Genomic DNA, 14,860 nt, shown 5'->3' on the forward strand with positions numbered 1-14,860 from the left:
TCAAAATCTACATGGCCCTGTGTGAAAAAGTTATTGCCCCCCTTGTTAAAAAATAACTTAACTGTGGTTTATCACACCAGAGTTCAATTTCTGTAGTCACCCCCAGGCCTGATTACTGCCACACCTGTTTCAATCAAGAAATCACTTAAATAGGAGCTATCTGACACGGAGAAGTAGACTAAAAGCACCTCAAAAGCTAGACATCATGCCAAGATCCAAAGAAATTCAGGAACAAATGAGAACAAAAGTACTGTAATTGAGATCTATCAGTCTGGTAAAGGTTATAAAGCCATTTCTAAAGCTTTGGGACTCCAGCGAACCACAGTGAGAGCCATTATCCACAAATGGCAAAAACATGGAACAGTGATGAACCTTCCCAGGAGTGGCCGGCCGACCAATATTACCCCAAGAGCGCAGAGAAAACTCATCCGAGAGGCCACAAAAGACCCCAGGACAACATCTAAAGAACTGCAGGCCTCACTTGCCTCAATTAAGGTCAGTGTTCACGACTCCACCATAAGAAAGAGACTGGGCAAAAACGGCCTGCATGGCAGATATCCAAGGCGCAAACCACTTTTAAGCAAAAAGAGCATTAAGGCTCGTCTCAATTTTGCTAAAAAAACATCTCAATGATTGCCAAGACTTTGTGGAAAATACCTTATGGACCGACGAGACAAAAGTTGAACTTTTTGGAAGGTGCGTGTCCCGTTACATCTGGCGTAGAAGTAACACAGCATTTCAGCAAAAAAACATCATACCATCAGTAAAATATGGTAGCGGTAGTGTGATGGTCTGGGGTCGTTTTGCTGCTTCAGGACCTGGAAGGCTTGCTGTGATAGATGGAACCATGAATTCTACTGTCTACCAAAAAATCCTGAAGGAGTATGTCCGGCCATCTGTTCGTCAACTCAAGCTGATGCGATCTTGGGTGCTGCAGCAGGACAATGACCCAAAACACACCAGCAAATCCACCTCTGAATGGCTGAAGAAAAACAAAATGAAGACTTTGGAGTGGCCTAGTCAAAGTCCTGACCTGAATCCTATTGAGATGTTGTGGCATGACCTTAAAAAGGCGGTTCATGCTAGAAAACCCTCAAATAAAGCTGAATTACAACAATTCTGCAAAGATGAGTGGGCCAAAATTCCTCCAGAGCGCTGTAAAATACTTGTTGCAAGTTATCGCAAAGGCTTGATTGCAGTTATTGCTGCTAAGGGTGGCCCAACCAGTTATTAGGTTCAGGGGGCAATTTCTTTTTCACACAGCTCCATGTAGGTTTTGAGTTTTTTTTCTTACTAAATAATAAAAACCATCATTTAAAACTGCATTTTGTGTTCAATTATGTTATATTTGACTAATAGTTAACGGTTTTTGATGAGCAGAAACATTTAAGTGTGACACACATGCAAAAGAATAAGAAATCAGGAAGGGGGCAAATAGTTTTTCACACCACTGTATATTTAATCATAGTGCATAACAATTGGTTCTAAACAATTTCCAAGCATTTACTATTGCTTTTTATTAGTTAAAATACCAATGTGGTGTTTCAATGTTTAAATAAGATTTATAAATTTCTAAAACTCTAAATATGTTATTCTTGGTTAAGTATATCAAGCGCGAGTACCCCCTGGAACCATCAGAAGTACCCTCTGGGGTATGCGTACCACACATTGAGAATCTAGGCTCTATAGGACCCAGAGCCTTCCCCCTCCTTCGGTAAGTACCTGTTTTTTTTTTATTCCTGTATTTTAATTATTCTTCAGATTCACGTTAAAGAGAATCTGTATTGTTAAAATCACACAAAAGTAAACATACCAGTGCGTTAGGAGACATCTCCTATTACCCTCTGTCACAATTTCGCCGCCCCCCGCCACATTAAAAGTAGTCAAAAACAGTTTTAAAAAGTCTGTTTGTAAACAAACAAAATGGCCACCAAAACAGGAAGTAGTCCACACATAGCAAATACATCCATACACAATCAGGCTGTATACAGCCTTCCTTTTGAATCTCAAGAGATCATTTGTGTGTTTCTTTCCCCCTTCAGCTCACTGAAGAGTTACAAGCTGATTGTTTGTTTACTCTTGCAGACAGCTCTGCCAGGTTGTCTGTAAAGGCCCATACACACGTCGGATTTGCGCGAACGACGGGTCGTTTGAACGTTCCGTCGTTCGCACGTTTCCGCATGAAATCCGGCGTGTGTACAGACTATCGTTCGGGAGATAAGGCTGGTTACCAGCGATCCGCCCGGCGGATCGTTGGTAACCAGTCTTATCTCCCGGACGATAGTCTGTACACACGTCGGATTTCATGCGGAAACGTGCGAACGACGGAACGTTCAAACGACCCGTCGTTCGCGCAAATCCGACGTGTGTATGGGCCTTTATTCTGCAGTATGTGACTCATCAGTATGTGAACAGAGGATTTATCCAGCTTGTAAAAGATAAGAGCAAAGTAAAGCTGGCTAATGTAAATAACACACACACAGGGGAGTGTGCATAGAGTGGGCATGCATAGCAGATCACACTGAAGAGTTGGCAGCCTTCCAGACACAGGACGACAAGTCCGACAGAGGAACGATAAGCTGATTTATTACAGAGATGGTGATAGTATTAAGTGCAGCAGTAAGCCAGAGCACATTATAATAGGTTTAGGAACCTGTAGGATGGTAGAAAACACAATGACATTTTTGTTACAGAGTCCCTTTAAACATCCCAAACGCATACGTTTTTTAAGCAAGTGTAAACCGGCCATTAAACAAGAAAAACTAAATAGAAAAAAAATGTATACCATTTATAACTAGCAGCATCAGGTAAAAATTATATTTTATATAGTGGTTAGGTCTCTTCCATGAGGGCCCGTCATCACTGTGGAAGAATCTAGTAGGGAATAATTTGTGCACATTTTATTTATGCTGAAGCTAACACCCTCCTTTGCTGTGCCTGTTTTGAATGCAAGTTGTGTAATTTCCCCGTTTTTTTGAGCTCTGCACATCTATGGAGGTAGTTAATTCGGGTGCAGAGTCTGGAAGCGCTGCCAATCTCTACTGATGTACAAAGCAAACATAAGTATACACATGGCTAGCTGCATCCATGTGCTTCAGTTAGCATTCAGATTTTTAGATTTGGAATTAGTATATGTTTTGTATTCAAGGTGTGTATTTTAGCCCCTTGGGGGATCTGCACGCCTCTATTGGTTTCATTTCTTTTGCAGCCTAGGAGCGCTGTTAATTGTTTGCTGTCTCTTGAAAAGAAAAAATGTGTATACCATTTATGACTAGCGGCACCAGGTAAGAATTATGTTTGAACTAGTGGTCAGGTCTGTTCCGTGATGGTCCGTTATCGCTGTGAAAGAGTCTAGTAGGGAATAATCTGTGCACATATTATTTATGCTGAAGCTAAAGCACTCCTTTGCTGTATCTGTTTTTGAATGCAAGCTGTTTAATTTACCTGTTGTTTTGAGCTCTGCACATTCTATGCAGGTAGTTAATTTGGGTGCAGTGTCTGTATGGAAGTGCTGCCGATCTCTCCTGCTGTAAAAAAAATCAAACAATAAAAACTAGTTTACAAAAAACAAAAAGCTGCTGTGAATAGTTTATGCTGATCAACTGAGAAAAGATATTTCAGTTTAAGTCCCTACACAAACCCTATACCCTGAAGCGCTGTGAGTTTCCACATGCAAAGAACTAATAAGAATAAGTTCTGTTTTACTGGACCACAGCCTACTAAAATTAATCTGTTTAATACCCTAGGGTGATGAGTACAGATCTGTTAGACTGAGACACCAAATTGCGCCCCTCCATCCCTCCCACCCCAGCCGTCACACTCTGACTGCTATTAGACTAAGAGGCACCTCGGGCCCCCAATCCCCATCCCCCTAAACCTTAATCTCTAGTTATCTGGCTTGTAGTCACTGTCATGTATCTTCTTTTCCTATTTCTCTCTGCTTCAAACACAATAGGGGAATGATAGTTGAGTGAGTTGTGCGCCCCTTCTACACTGCACCCTGAGGCTGGAGCCTCTCTCGCCTCTGCCTCGGCCCGGCCCTGATAGGTCATCTGTGTACTGCTTGCTTGTGCTTTCCCTGTTCCTGTTCTACACCTGCTCTGTTTGTATTGTGTAAATGGTGTGAGCTAGATTATTGCTGCTTAGAGCTGGTTCATATACATGGTGTGTTGTCTCCCTTTATGAGATAAAGAGCCTGGATGCATGTTATCAATAAAGGTATAAAAGTATTATATGCGTTAAGAATGTAGTGCAGGTTTAGTTGTTCTTTGAGTTTCATACTCAGCGTACTAAGGGTTAAAATGGAAATGCACTCCTCCCTCAGTCTGTTTAATGCCCTTGGGTAATGACTACAGATCTGTTTATTAGTTGTTCTGCATAATATGGGCTCATTTTGTTGTCCCCATATAAACAGAAGAGAGAGATGGTAAATCATGTCATGTGTAACTGAGGCCTCTCCAGAGATCTGAATGCATTTTCAGAGGGAATATCGTAATATGCACTGGATTTTTTTTTCAATTCTGTGATCATATGGTAAAATAGTGCAGCCTTCAGGGGCCTGTGCCATACTGAAACATAGTCGGGGTCCCAGAAAGGTCTTGTTAGTGAATTAGCAGTTGTGTTATTTTTATCTTATGCAAGACTTAACAATAAGAAGCGTTTAAAAATAATTCTGCACAGGCTCTCTCGGTGCTCTGAGACTCAAGCTGTTGGTCCTGCATGATCCCAGTACGGCCAGATTACACAGTATTTCAGAAATAGCAGTGGGCATGGTTTAAAGGGCTCACAGCACTAGGACCTGCCTTAGAGCAGGGCCATAACAATAGCCCCTGTGACCCCTACCATCACGGGGGCTAGGGAGGCCCGGTCCTGTGGAACTAAGCAACAGTGGAGGTTATTTGTGTGCAATCACAAATTAATTTGCTGGATGCTGATAAATAACAGGGTCAGTATTTACTATTGTATTGCACTTTAGTGTATAATTATTGTAACTATTGTGCTCTGCAGTGATTGAAATGGGTGTCAGAAAAATGTCACTAGAGTGCTGTAATATATTCAATCACTCATAGGAGTTTGGGGGTGGTAGATAGCCCAATTGTATATTTTAATTGAATGCATTTGAATGTATGTTTTAGGTACTATAGTACCACCTGAGAAGGGTTAATACGGGTTCGTTTGAGATCCCAGTGTTTTTCTAGCACATCATTTGACAAAGTATGATTCCTCTGTCCTAAACAGCGATTGTCCATTGTGCGACGCTTACTGTTAAGTGACTAGGTACCAGTACTACACCTGTGGTGTATCCTCTATGTGAGCTACTTATTACAATATTGAGCTGTATTTACACTTTGGTCTCTAGTAGTCTACTCTGATATTTTCTTTACTGATGCATTGTGAATAAGACAAGGGAATTTGTAAGAGTGAACAGAGGCGCCAGCAGGATAAAAGGTTCTAAAAGGCTTAAAATCCCTCAGGAGGTGGTGGTGTTGCACTTGCCTTCCCGAAGCAGACAAGATACCGTCAGTTTTATGACAACAGGTTTATTAATATACTCCAAAACAAACAGTGCAACGCGTTTCACGGGTATGTTCCCGCTTCCTCAGGCAATAAACAGATAGGAGTACACTGTAAAGACAGAGACAGATAGCGTGTCCTTAGACCGATGTATATGTGTGCTGATGTTTTTTGGTGTGTAGTTATGTTAACGTGAATAATGGGTAAACAATGCTGTGGTTAGAGGTATATTGGGAGAGGGGGGGAGGGGCTGTGCGGGGATTGTTATAAGAGTAAAAATCGTAGTGAAAAAAAGGGGGGGGGGAGAGGAAAAAAAATGGGGGGGGGGGGGCTATAGGTGGGGGAGGGTTAGGGAGAAAATAAGGGTGGCAAAACACAATGCAATCAGATGTAGTAAAATACAGTAAAACAGACTCACCAGTATGGTCTCAAGGTCACGAATAGCGCCTCTGTACCGGTGAGTCTGAAGATCAAGGTTTATATACCTAAGAGTATATGGGTGGACCAATTACATGGTTCATAAGGGGTGGGGGCTGTGTGATGGGCAGGTAATGTGTTTCTATGGGTGAGGAGGAGGCAAGATGGGGGGCGTGTTTGTGGGCCAATAGGAGCAGGGGACAGGTTATGTAACCTATATTGGGCCAATAGTAGCAGGGAACAGGTTATGTAACCTATGTTGGGCCAATAGCAAGAGGAGATGTGGTTGTATAAGTTCGGGGAACAGAAAATAAACAAATGTGTGCAAAGTGTGTCTATTCAGAGGCTGAATAGAGTAGTGGTCAAGGGCTCTGCCTCTGGCACAGGAGACCAGGGTTTGAATCCTGGCCAGGGTCAGTACCTATTTAGTAAGGAGTTTAAGGAAAGACTCCCTAATATTGCTGGGTCGCCTCATGAGCACGTCCCCAAGAGGTTATTTTTTATAGACTGCTTGGGGAAAGAAAGTATAGATAACAAATATTCATTCTAAGGCCTCGTTCAGACTATACGCGCTGCCATGCGCATTTTGGCAGCGCGTATAGTGTGCGACACGCAAGAACGGTAGAAGGGCATAGACAGCCCTTCTACCGTTCCCATCATATGCGCTGCGTGGCAGCGCGATTGCGCTATCGCGTGCTGCACGCATTTTTGGGAATCGCAGCGCAGATCCCATTCATTGTAATGAATGGGATCTGCAGCGCAGCGCATAGGAGCGCAGATGGCGTGCGATCAGACGCATTGCGTTCCAATCGCACAGCCATCTGCGCTAAATGATGTGAACGAGGCCTTACAGACATAAAGTGCATATTGGTGCATAATTGCGCCCTAAAAGACTGTAGGCATAAAAGACATAATTAATCGTTGACATACAATGATATAATAAAAGTCTACATATAAAAAAATAATAATATAAAAGGTATAATATAAGACATATGAAATCGTTGTAAAAGTATGTACAAGTATAAAAAAAAAAAAAAAAAAAAAAAAAGGTGTATAAGATGAAGTTTAATTGAAGGGCTGGTGCACACCGAGCGGCTTTTTGGGCGTTTTCAGATCCGCTTGCGGCTGCGGATCTGCTTGGTCAATGTATCTCAATGGGGTGGTGCACACCAGAGCGGCAGGCGTTTTGCAGAAACGAAAAATGCCTGGGTGAGGCATTTTTTGGATTTCGGATGCGTTTCTGCCTCAATGTTAAGTATAGGAAAAACGCAAACCGCTCTGAAAAACGGCACTTCAGAGCGGTTTTGCAGGCGTTTTTGTTACAGAAGCTGTTCAGTAACAGCTTTACTGTAACAATATATGAAATCTACTATACTGAAAACCGCAGCAGCAATCCGCAAAACGCTAGCAAAACGCCTCATAAAAATAAAAAAAAGCGTTTAAAAATCTGCTAGCATTTTGCGGATCTGCTTGCGGTTTTTGGTGTGCACCAGCCCTATAAGAGAGGACCATTAAAAGAAACTAATATTGGATGAGTATTAACCACATAACGACCGCCCCCAGCCGATGGGCGGCGGCAAAGTCTGGGCCCAAACGACCGCAATACGCCCATCGGCGGGGGCGGCTGCGGGAGTGGCTATGCGGCGATCGCGTCATTCGTGACGCGATCAGCCGCCGGGGACTGGCTCCGCCCCCCGTTCGCCGTAACCCGCCGGCCGTTCGGAAGCGCCGGCGGGTTACTGGCATCCGGATCGCCGCTGCAACAGTGTATAATAGGCTTTGTAATGTATACAAAGCCTATTATACTGGCTGCCTCCTGCCCTGGTGGTCCCAGTGTCCGAGGGACCACCAGGGCAGGCTGCAGCCACCCTAGTCTGCACCAAACACACTGATTTCCCCCCCCCCTGCCCCCTGATCGCCCACAGCACCCCTCAGACCCCCCCCTGCCCACCCCCCAGACCACTGTTTGCACCCAGTCACCCTCCTAATCACCCATCAATCACTCCCTGTCACTATCTGTCAACGCTATTTTTTTTTTAAGTCCCTAATCTGCCCCCTACTCCCTCCTGATCACCCCCCCACCCCTCAGATTCTCCCCAGACCCCCCCCAGACCCCCCCCCCCCCCCCCGTGTACTGTATGCATCTATCCCCCCTGATCACCTGTCAATCACCTGTCAATCACCTGTCAATCACCTGTCAATCACCCGTCAATCACCCCCTGTCACTGCCACCCATCAATCAGCCCCTGATCTGCCCCTTGCGGGCAATCTGATCACCCCCCCACACCAATAGATCGCCCGCAGATCCGACATCAGATCACCTCCCAAATCCATTGTTTACATCTATTCTCTCCTCTAAACACCCACTAATTACCCATCAATCACCCCCTATCACCACCTGTCACTGTTACCCATCAGATTAGACCCTAATCTGCCCCTTGCGGGCACCCAATCACCTGCCCACACGCTCAGATTGCCCTCAGACCCCCCCCTTATCAATTCGCCCGTGCAATATTTACATCTGTTCTCCCCTGTAATAACCCACTGATTACCTGTCAATCACCCATCAATCACCCCCTGTCACTGCCACCCATCAATCACCCCCTGTCACTGCCACCCATCAATCAGCCCCTAACCTGCCCCTTGCGGGCAATCTGATCACCCACCCACACCAATAGATCGCCCGCAGATCCGACATCAGATCACCTCCCAAATCCATTGTTTACATCTATTCTCTCCTCTAAACACCCACTAATTACCCATCAATCACCCCCTATCACCACCTGTCACTGTTACCCATCAGATTAGACCCTAATCTGCCCCTTGCGGGCACCCAATCACCTGCCCACACGCTCAGATTGCCCTCAGACCCCCCCCTTATCAATTCGCCCGTGCAATATTTACATCTGTTCTCCCCTGTAATAACCCACTGATTACCTGTCAATCACCCATCAATCACCCCCTGTCACTGCCACCCATCAATCACCCCCTGTCACTGCCACCCATCAATCAGCCCCTAACCTGCCCCTTGCGGGCAATCTGATCACCCACCCACACCAATAGATCGCCCGCAGATCCGACATCAGATCACCTCCCAAATCCATTGTTTACATCTATTCTCTCCTCTAAACACCCACTAATTACCCATCAATCACCCCCTATCACCACCTGTCACTGTTACCCATCAGATTAGACCCTAATCTGCCCCTTGCGGGCACCCAATCACCCGCCCACACCTCAGAACGCCCTCAGACCCCAGCCCTGATCACCTCGCCAGTGCATTGCTTGCATCTATTTCCCCCCTCTAATCACACCTTGAGACACCCATCAATCACCTCCTGTCACCCCCTAGCACACCTACCCATCAGATCAGGCCCTAATTTGCCCCGTGTGGGCTCCTGATCACTCGGCCAAACCCTCAGATCCCCCTCAGACCCCCTTCCGATCACCTCCCCAGTGCATTGATTGCATCTATTTTCCCCTCTAACCGCCCCCTGAGACACCCATCAATCACCTCCTGTCACCCCCCTAGCACTCCTATCCATCAGATCAGGCCCAATACATCCTGTCATCTAAGAGGCCACCCTGCTTATGACCGATTCCACAAAATTTGCCCCCTCATAGACCACCTGTCATCAAAATTTGCAGATGCTTATACCCCTGAACAGTCATTTTGAGAAATTTGGTTTCCAGACTACTCACAGTTTTGGGCCCGTAAAATGCCAGGGCAGTATAGGAACCCCACAAGTGACCCCATTTTAGAAAGAAGACACCCCAAGGTATTCTGTTAGGTGTATGATGAGTTCATAGAATATTTTATTTTTTGTCAAAAGTTAGCGGAAATTGGATTGTTATTGTTTTTTTCACAAAGTGTCATTTTTCACTAACTTGTGAGAAAAAATAAAATCTTCTATGAACTCACCATACCCCTAACGGAATACCTTGGGGTGTCTTCTTTCTAAAATGGGGTCACTTGTGGGGTTCCTATACTGCCCTGGCATTTTAGGGGCCCTAAACCGTGAGGAGTAGTCTAGAAAACAAATGCCTCAAAATGACCTGTGAATAGGACGTTGGGCCCCTTAGCGCACCTAGGCTGCAAAAAAGTGTCACACATGTGGTATCGCCATACTCAGGAGAAGTAGTATAATGTGTTTTGGGGTGTATTTTTATACATACCCATGCTGGGTGGGAGAAATCTCTCTGTAAATGGACAATTGTGTGTAAAAAAAATCAAATAATTGTCATTTACAGAGATATTTCTCCCACCCAGCATGGGTATGTGTAAAAATACACCCCAAAACACATTATACTACTTCTCCTGAGTACGGCGGTACCACATGTGTGGCACTTTTTTGCACCCTAAGTGCGCTAAGGGGCCCAAAGTCCAATGAGTACCTTTAGGATTTCACAGGTCATTTTGCCACATTTGGTTTCAAGACTACTCCTCACGGTTTAGGGCCCCTAAAATGCCAGGGCAGTATAGGAACCCCACAAATGACTCCATTTTAGAAAGAAGACACCCCAAGGTATTCCGTTAGGAGAATGGCGAGTTCATAGAAGATTTTATTTTTTGTCACAAGTTAGCGGAAAATGACACTTTGTGAAAAAAAACAATTACAATCAATTTCCGCTAACTTGTGACAAAAAAAAAAAATCTTCTATGAACTCACCATACATCTAACGGAATACCTTGGGGTGTCTTCTTTCTAAAATGGGGTAATTTGTGGGGTTCCTATACTGTCCTGGCATTTTAGGGGCCCTAAACCGTGAGGAGTAGTCTTGAAACGAAATTTCTCAAAATGACCTGTGAAATCCTAAAGGTACTCATTGGACTTTGGGCCCCTTAGCGCAGTTAGGGTGCAAAAAAGTGCCACACATGTGGTATCGCCGTACTCAGGAGAAGTAGTATAATGTGTTTTGGGGTGTATTTTTCCACATACCCATGCTGAGTGGGAGAAATATCTCTATAAATAGACAATTGTGTGTAAAAAAAATAAAAAAATTGTCATTTACGGAGATATTTCTCCCACCCAGCATGTGTATGTGTAAAAATACACCCCAAAACACATTATACTACTTTTCCTGAGTACGGCAATACCACATGTGTGGCACTTTTTTGCGGCCTAACTGCGCTAAGGGGCCCAAAGTCCAATGAGCATCTTTAGGCTTTACAGGGGTGCTTACAATTAGGCACCCCCCAAATGCCAGGACAGTAAACACACCCCACAAATGACCCCATTCTGGAAAGTAGACACTTCAAGGTATTCAGAGAGGAGCATAGTGAGTCCGTGGCAGATTTCATTTTTTTTTGTCGCAAGTTAGAAGAAATGGAAACTTTTTTTTTTTTTTTTTTTTGTCACAAACTGTCATTTTCCGCTAACTTGTGACAAAAAATAAAATCTTCTATGAACTCACCATGCCTCTCACTGAATACTTTGGGATGTCTTCTTTCCAAAATGGGGTCATTTGGGGGGTATTTGTACTATCCTGGAATTTTAGCCCCTCATGAAACATGACAGGTGCGCAGAAAAGTCAGAGATGCTTGAAAATGGGAAAATTCACTTTTGGCACCATAGTTTGTAAACGCTATAACTTTTACCCAATCCAATAAATATACACTGAATGTTTTTTTTTTTATCAAAGACATGTAGCAGAATAACTTTCGCGCTCAAATGTATAGGAAATTTTACTTTATTTGAAAAATGTCAGCACAGAAAGTTAAAAAAGTCATTTTTTTGACAAAATTCATGTCTTTTTTGATGAATATAATAAAAAGTAAAACTCGCAGCAGCAATCAAATAGCATCAAAAGAAAGCTGTATTAGTGACAAGAAAAGGAGGTAAAATTCATTTAGGTGGTAGGTTTTATGACCGAGCAATAAACCGTGAAAGCTGCAGTGGTCTGAATGGAGAAAAAGGCTCTGGTCCTTAAGGGGCGAAAAGACTGTGGTCCCGAAGTGGTTAATGAATTTTTTCCAGTTGTTCGTTGAGACCTTCTTTCCCCAAGCAGTCTATAAAAAATAACCTCTTGGGGACGTGCTCATGAGGCGACCCAGCAATATTAGGGAGTCTTTCCTTAACCACTTCCCGACCGCCTAACGCACAGAGGCGGCCGGGAAGTGGAGCCCTTAAGGACTGGCTCACCCACAGAGGCGGCGGTCCATTTAAGGGCATGGGCGGAGCGATCGCGTCATCCGTGACGCGATCCTCCGCCGGCGCCTGTCACCGCTCGCTCGCCGCAACATCCCGCCGGCTATACGGAAGCGCCGGCGGGATGTTAACCCCGCGATCGCCGCATACAAAGTGTATAATACACTTTGTAATGTTTACAAAGTGTATTATACAGGCTGCCTCCTGCCCTGGTGGTCCCAGTGTCCGAGGGACCACCAGGGCAGGCTGCAGCCACCCTAGTCTGCACCCAAGCACACTGATTTCTCCCCCCCTGCCCCAGATCGCCCACAGCACCCATCAGACCCTCCCCCTGCCCACCCCCCAGACCCCTGTTTGCACCCAATCACCCCCCTAATCACCCATCAATCACTCCCTGTCACTATCTGTCAACGCTATTTTTTTTTACCCCCCCCCCCTGCTCCCTGCCCCCTCCTGATCACCCCCCACCCCTCAGATTCTCCCCAGACCCCCCCCCCCCCCTGTTTACTGTATGCATCTATCCCCCTGATCACCTGTCAATCACCTGTCAATCACCCGTCAATCACCCATCAATCACCCGTCAATCACCCCCTGTCACTGCCACCCATCAATCAGCCCCTAACCTGCCCCTTGCGGGCAATCTGATCACCCCCCCACACCAATAGATCGCCCACAGATCCGACATCAGATCACCTCCCAAATCCATTGTTTACATCTATTCTCTCCTCTAAACACCCACTAATTACCCATCAATCACCCATCAATCACCCCCTATCACCACTTGTCACTTTTACCTATCAGATCAGACCCTAATCTGCCCCTTGCGGGCACCCAATCACCCGCCCACACGCTCAGATTGCCCTCTGACCCCCCCTTATCAATTCACCAGTGCATTAATTACATCTGTTCTTCCCTGTAATAACCCACTGATCACCTGTCAATCACCTGCCAATCACCTATCACCCATCAATCACCCCCTGTCACCCCCTGTCACTGCCACCCATCAATCAGCCCCTAACCTGCCCCTTGCGGGCAATCTGATCACCCACCCACACCATTAGATCGCCCGCAAACCCGCCGTCAGATTACCTCCCAAATGTATCGTTTACATCTGTTATCTTCTCTAAACACCCACTAATTACCCATCAATCACCCCCTATCACCACCTGTCACTGTTACCTATCAGATCAGACCCTAAACTGCCCCTTGCGGGCACCCAATCACCCGCCCACACGCTCAGATTGCCCTCAGACCCCCCCCCCCCTTATCAATTCGCCAGTGCATTAATTACATCTGTCCTTCCCTGTAATAACCCACTGATCACCTGTCAATCACCTGCCAATCACCTATCACCCATCAATCACCCCCTGTCACTGCCACCCAACAATCAGCCCCTAACCTGCCCCTTGCGGGCAATCTGATCACCCACCCACACCAATAGATCGCCCGCAGATCCGACATCAGATCACCACCCAAGCGCAGTGTTTCCATCTATTCTCTCCTCTAAACACCCACTAATTACCCATCAATCACCCATCAATCACTCCCTATCACCACCTGTCATTGTTACCTATCAGATCAGACCCTAATCTGCCCCTTGCGGGCACCCAATCGCCCGCCTACACGCTCAGATTGCCCTCAGACCCCCCCTTATCAATTCGCCAGTGCAATATTTACATCTGTTCTCCCCTGTAATAACCCACTGATTACCTGTCAATCACCCATCAATCACCCCCTGTCACTGCCACCCATCAATCACCCCCTGTCACTGCCACCCATCAATCACCCGCTGTCACTGCCACCCATCAATCAGCCCCTAACCTGCCCCTTGCGGGCAAACTGATCACCCACCCACACCAATAGATCGCCCGCAGATCCGACATCAGATCACCACCCAAGCGCAGTGTTTCCATCTATTCTCTACCCTAAACACCCACTAATTACCCATCAATCACCCCCTGTCACTGCTACCTATCAGATTAGACCCCTATCTGCCCCTAGGGCACTCAATCACCCGCCCACACCCTCAGAATGCCCTCAGACCCCAGCCCTGATCACCTCGCCAGTGCATTGCTTGCATCTATTCCCCCCTCTAATCACACCTTGAGACACCCATCAATCACCTCCTGTCACCCCCTAGCACACCTACCCATCAGATCAGGCCCCAATTTGCCCCGTGTGGGCTCCTGATCACTCGGCCAAACCCTCAGACCCCCTTCCGATCACCTCCCCAGTGCATGGATTGCATCTATTTTCCCCTCTAACCACCCCCTGAGACACCCATCAATCACCTCCTGTCACCCCCCTAGCACTCCTATCCATCAGATCAGGCCCAATACAACCTGTCATCTAAAAGGCCACCCTGCTTATGACCGGTTCCACAAAATTCGCCCCCTCATAGACCACCTGTCATCAAAATTTGCAGATGCTTATACCCCTGAACAGTCATTTTGAGACATTTGGTTTCCAGACTACTCACGGTTTTGGGCCTGTAAAATGCCAGGGCGGTATAGGAACCCCACAAGTGACCCCATTTTAGAAAAAAGACACCCCAAGGTATTATGTTAGGTGTATGACGAGTTCATAGAAGATTTAATTTTTTGTCAAAAGTTAGCGGAAATTAATTTTTATTGGTTTTTTTTTCACAAAGTGTCATTTTTCACTAACTTGTGACAAAAAATAAAATCTTCTATGAACTCGCCATACACCTAACGGAATACCTTGGGGTGTCTTCTTTCTAAAATGGGGTCACTTGTGGGGTTCCTATACTGCCCTGGCAT

General features: G+C 45.7%; 1 protein-coding gene and 1 long non-coding RNA gene across 3 annotated transcripts in view; one reads left to right on the forward strand and one right to left on the reverse strand.

Annotated features, from left to right (window-relative positions):
• NTM (neurotrimin) overlaps positions 1-14,860 on the forward strand; it is a 1,373,850-nt gene that overhangs the window by 1,300,051 nt on the left and 58,939 nt on the right. The gene's annotated exons all lie outside the window — the stretch shown is intronic.
• Positions 1-14,860, reverse strand: part of LOC137521313 (uncharacterized) — an 80,516-nt gene that overhangs the window by 51,112 nt on the left and 14,544 nt on the right. For both annotated transcript variants that reach the window (XR_011022091.1, XR_011022090.1), the window contains exon 2: positions 3,445-3,527. This is a non-coding gene — a long non-coding RNA (uncharacterized lncRNA). The remainder of the gene's footprint in view (positions 1-3,444; positions 3,528-14,860) is intronic.

The sequence above is a fragment of the Hyperolius riggenbachi genome, chromosome 6, assembly GCF_040937935.1.
Source record: "Hyperolius riggenbachi isolate aHypRig1 chromosome 6, aHypRig1.pri, whole genome shotgun sequence".
NCBI lineage: Eukaryota > Metazoa > Chordata > Amphibia > Anura > Hyperoliidae > Hyperolius > Hyperolius riggenbachi.